The sequence below is a fragment of the Furipterus horrens genome, unplaced genomic scaffold (genome assembly GCF_987537825.1).
Source record: "Furipterus horrens unplaced genomic scaffold, mFurHor1.1.pri manual_scaffold_12, whole genome shotgun sequence".
NCBI lineage: Eukaryota > Metazoa > Chordata > Mammalia > Chiroptera > Furipteridae > Furipterus > Furipterus horrens.
Window position 1 is genome coordinate 84710380 of NW_028327182.1, and position 5503 is coordinate 84715882.

At 44.2% G+C, this 5503-nt stretch overlaps 1 pseudogene; it reads left to right on the forward strand.

The window, feature by feature from the left end:
- Positions 1-1370: 1370 nt before the first annotated feature.
- Positions 1371-2222, forward strand: LOC149996525 (keratin, type I cytoskeletal 18 pseudogene; annotated as a pseudogene).
- The last annotated feature ends 3281 nt before the right edge of the window (positions 2223-5503 follow it).

Genomic DNA, 5503 nt, shown 5'->3' on the forward strand with positions numbered 1-5503 from the left:
TTTCCAAAACACTGTTGACATAGTGACCCAACTGTTGGTCATGTCTTCTAAGAGATCAGTTGAGCAAAGAACACACTCTTTTTCCCCAGGACTAGAGTTGGTCCACTTGAAAGTTTAACAACTTAAATCTCCTAAAACATGGAGCTGGCAGCCCACATAGCCCCTTGGAGCAAAGTAGAAAAGGGCCCCCTCAGGGAAGTTAGAACTCTGAGGGTCCTCAGCTGGGGGGTGGGGAGCTCAGCTGCGTTTGCTCACCCCACACTTCACCCCTGAACCCCGGCTGGCCCTTCTGTCCAGGGCAGAACCTACACAGTCTCCCCCAGCTCTGGAGCAGCTGTGCGAGTCAGGAGGGTTTATATCCTTGATTCCTGAGCCTTTTCAACCTGCTTCCGTGTTATCACTCTCCACCCTAGAACCCGTCTGTTGTTTTTCTTCAGGTACCAAGCTTTCTCTCTAATGTATGTAATCAGTGTGGTGACTTACAGATTTGCAAAATGCTGCGGTTTTTTATTCACTAGTCCAAGCAGTAAACTCCTTAAAGGCAGTGAGGGACGGAGTTTATCTATGCAATGTGCTTGACCTACTGTGGGTATTCAGTAAGTATTAATGAATGAATGAATGAAAACCAGTCTCGCAGTGGTTCTGAACTATTTTTGAACCATGGATTTCTTTGCCATCTCATGGAAGCCAGGGAGATTTTTCCTACCAAAAATGCTTATATACAAACACACTAAACTATGTATACAGTTTGGGAAGGATCACCAAACCTCTACCAGGAAGGGCTTTAGATTTTAAGCCAGGATGAAAAAGTGTGAGTCCTTTAAAAAAAAAAAAAAAAAAAAGTAAAGTGGAAAAAGGAACTAGGGACTGACGTGCACCAAGCACCTAAGGCTTTGGCTTGTGATCTTCTTTAATCCTCAAAACAACCATTTAAAATGGACATTACTATCTCCATTCCACAGATGAAGAAAATAAAATGTTAATAGCTTTTCCACTGCAAAATATCAGACCAAGTATTCAATCCAAGTCTCCTTTACTCCCAAACCCATGTTCTTTCTGCTGTGTCATTTTGCCTCCAGATATTACAGAGTCTCAGGATTCCTTATACAGTCAATTCTTATTCACTGGGTTTTCATGAATGAGGCCCTCTCAAGAGCTGTGATCTAAACCTAGCAAAAAAGAAACATATTTTAAATATAGTCATCTCTTTGGATTAGACAACTTAAATGGTTTCTATAGAGTTCTAGAAAAATCTATAAATTGATTTCTAAATGTATTTGCTTAGATTCTTAGACCAACAGTTAAAACAAAATGAAACTGACTGCAGCTTGAACCTGAGTCTTGGCTTCTTGCTTTTCTCCCTGAACAACATGAGCTTCAGCACCTGCTCTCGCTTCTCCACAAACTACCAGACCCTGAGCTCCATGTCGTCACCCAGCCATGGGGTCTGGCCAGCCAGCAGCACAGCCAGGGGGCCGGTCTCCCGGATGTCTGCGTCCCACTCCCCCAGTGTGCGGGGCAGCTGGGGATCAGGGGCCTGGCTGCAGGGGTGGCCGCGGATCTGGCAGGCACAGGGGGCACCCAGAGCGAGAAGGAGGTGGCAATGTCTGAGTGACCGCCTGGCCTCCTGCCTGGAGAGGGTGAGGAGCCTAGAGAGCAAAGTTCAGGAACACTTGGAGAAGAAGGGACCCCAGGTCAGAGCCTGGGGCATTATTTCAAAACCAGGGAGGCCTTGAGGGCTCAGATCTTTGCAAATCCCATGGACAGTGCCCGCATCGTTTTGCAGATTGACAATGTCTTGCTGCTGATGACTTCAGGTCAAATATGAGACAGAGTTGACCATGCGCTGGTCTATGGAGAATGACATCAGTGGTCTCTGAAAGGTCACTGATAATGCCAGTATCACTCAGCTGCAGCTGGAGGTGCAGCTCGAGGCTCTGAAGGAGGAGCTGCTGTTCCCGAAGAAGAATGGTGAGCAGGAGGTAAATGGTCCACAAACCCAGACTGCTAGCTCTGGGTTGACCGTGGCTTTGGATGTTCCCACATCTCAGGACCTCAGCAAGATCATGGCGGACAAACTGGCTCAGAAGAGCCGACAGGATCTGGAGAAATACTGGTCCCAGCAGACTGAAGAGAGCACCACAGTGGTCACCTTACAGACCGCTGACATAGCAGCTGCTGAGATGACATTCATGGAGCTGAGACATACGGTCCAGTTCTAGGAGATCAACCTGAACTAATGAGAAATCTGCAGGCCAGTTTGGAGAACAGACTGAGGGAGGTGGAGACACGCTATGCCAGGCAGATGGAACAGCTCAATGAGATCCTGCTGCACCTGGAGTCAGAGCCGGCCCAGACCCCGGCAGAGGGGCAGCTCCAGGCCCTGGAGTACCAGGTCCTGCTAGACATCAAAGTCAAGCTGAATACTGAGATCGCCACCTAGCACTGCCTACAGGAAGGAGGGGGGACTTGAATCTTGGTGTCACACTGGGAAACAGCCGTTCCATATAATCCATCCAAAAGACATCCACCAAAGTTCTGAGGCCTTAAAGACAGCAGAAGTGGGGCACCCCTTGGGGGGCGGGGCAGGGGGCCAATAGAAAGCTCAGAGATCATTAAAAAAAAAAAAAGAAACCAACATCTCAACTAAACAGAACCCCTCCCATGGGGACAGAATGTTGTGCTCCCTCCTCACCCCATCTGAGAAGAAGAAAACACAAGACCAGTGTCTTGATTTCAGTGCCCACTGACGACTCAGTCCCATTCACATTGTGACCATGAATACAAAATTTGAGGTCAGAGAGGCCTTTCGTCTTTGCTAGTAGGTAAGAAACCTTGGGTAAGTTATGTAATTTCAAAGGTCTCAGTGGCCCCATCTATAAATGCATTTAAAATTCTCAGCACAAATGCCTGGCATGCGAGAAAAGTATATGAATTGTCAGCTATTATTTTTCTTCTCCACTCTCATTGTCTGTGTCTCCACAATTCTACTGTGAGCTGATGTGAACAAATGATGGCCTGGAAGTCAAAAAGACCTAGAAGTTTCTTAGAAAATTAAACATAAATTTACCATATGACTAAGCAATTCCACTCCTACTTGTCTACCTCCAAAAAAAAAAAAAAATATGAAAGCATATATCTGCATAAATACTTACATACAAAGGTTCATAGCAATATTATTTATAATAGCCAAAAACTGAAAACAACCCAAAAGTCCATCAACAGATCAATGGATATATAAACTGATATATCATACAATAGAATATTATTCTACAGTAAAAAGCATCAACTATTGATACACACTACAACTTGGATGAATCTCAAAATAAATGTGCTGAGTGAAGGAAGCAATATAAAAACATGAACATACACTGTATGATTATTTATACAAAAAAATATAGGAAATTTAAATTATGCAGTAGTGTTACAGACCAGTTGTTAATTGGAGCAGACCGTGGGGAAAGGGGGGAGCACAAGAAAACTTTGGGGGGGGGGATGATGAATATGCTCACTATATTATGGTGATGGTTTTCTGGGTGTACACACATGTCAGACTTATCAAACTGTGTTTAAAATACGTATATGCAGCTTATTGTATGTCACATACCTGCATAAAGCTGTTTAAAGCCTTTACAATGGCTTTCGTTGCTTTCAGAATAGAAGCTACATTCTTTATGATGTATTATGTATTGCTTATTTTTTTCTTTCTTTTTTGAAATCTCCCTTCTTACTAAGTGGTAAATTCCTTCTGGGAAGAGACCATGTTTGTTTGGTTCACTATTGGATCCCCAGTACCTAACACAGTTTCTGGTACAAAGGCAAATTTTAATGAATAAATAAGGACTATAAAATCATTAAGGCCAAAGAGTAGTGTGAAAAATGCATATTCTCCTGGGCGCCAGAGGAAAGAGAAGTAACAGTGGGATTTAACTGCCATAAAGCCTTCATGGTGAGGTGAAACACAGGGCGGGGGGAGGGGAGGGTGAGTACAGAAAGTAAGAGAGGAAAAAAGGGGCCTCCCTCCTCATCATTTTCAGAGTAACGTGTTATATTATCCAGCAGTGATACTGGCCAGGTGATGTCGTTTGTACTCCTGCTGGGATTACTTCTAGAGAAGAGGAAGTCAATTGCCTTGGGGTACTGGGCCCTAGTTTAGGTCTTGAAAACAGGTTAATCCCTTAATTAAGAACCAAATGTAGGCACCTTTAGACACCCTTGTTCTGGTGCCTCACTTTTTCCCACCCTCTAAGGCCCTGTGAGGGAAAGGGGGGCTGATCTGTAACCCAGCATTTCTTTCTAAACTCAGCAGGAAGCACTTAGAGGGCCTGGCTTTGTTTTGAAGGGAGAAGAGAGGAAGCTGAGCATCTAAAAAGGGACTGTGTACTTTTCGTTCAATGCTCAAGTCAAATAGAATGTGTTTGCTCTCTGCTGAATACCCAGGAATGAAAAGTTTGTGTTTGAACCTCATGAATGGGACAGAGTAAATGTACCCTCTACCTCACGTCCACAGCAGTACATTTAGATAGAGCTTGAAGTTTACCAAGTACTTTCACAGACATTATCTCACTTGATCCCCAGGGCAACCGTAAGATGAAAGTGGGGATTATCATGACTTCCATATCACAGATGACCCAGTGCCCTAGACCTGGAGGCAGGGGCTCAATAGATGTTTCTTTAATGAGGTTACTGGGGTTAAGTGACTCGCCCAGAGTAGTTAGAGTTGGTTAGTCAATGTTTTCCCCCTGACCCATCAATGATCTTTAGACACAGAGCAAAGCTCTGCTACTATAAACCTCTGCTCCATGGATTTGGGGAGCGTTTGGTCACAGGCCCTGTATTTGCAATGCTGTCCTTCCTCCCCATTACATAGGAAGATAATAAGAGCAGTAAGAGGCACTGATTATAGAACACTCATAATGTGCCAGGTGATTTCATTAGCATCTCATTTAATCTTCACAACAATCCCAAGGAGTAGGTTATATCATCTCCCTGCAGATGATGAAAAGAAGGCTCAGAAAGATAAATTAACTTGCTCAAAGTCACAAGCTGTTCCAACAGCCAGTAAAAAAGATCCGAGATTCAAACAAGACCTTCTGGCTCCAGGGCCTGTTCTTTTTCCATTGCGCCATGATGGCTTTGAACCTGGGAATTACCTTTGGGTCCATCCTACCACCCACAACCCATTCCAGACACCCCCTACCTACCCACACACACATACACACAAGCCATAAGGGAATTACAACTTTTTTAGAACAGGGAAAAATCTCCCAAAGCTTAATATTTGGTTGAGCCTTTCACTTTAGCAAAGCACTTCAGAGTTTCCTGTCTTCAGACAGACTGCCATTGTTAAACATTAGGGAAGGGCCAGTCTGGTATGAGATGAAATGCCTAGTAATCCCTAAAGCAATGAACCCCAGCAGGCTCTCACATTGTAAAACAGGCCAAATAACTAGAAACACATTTATGTTGGCCAACCAGCACAAAGAGAAGAGAGAAAAGGAGA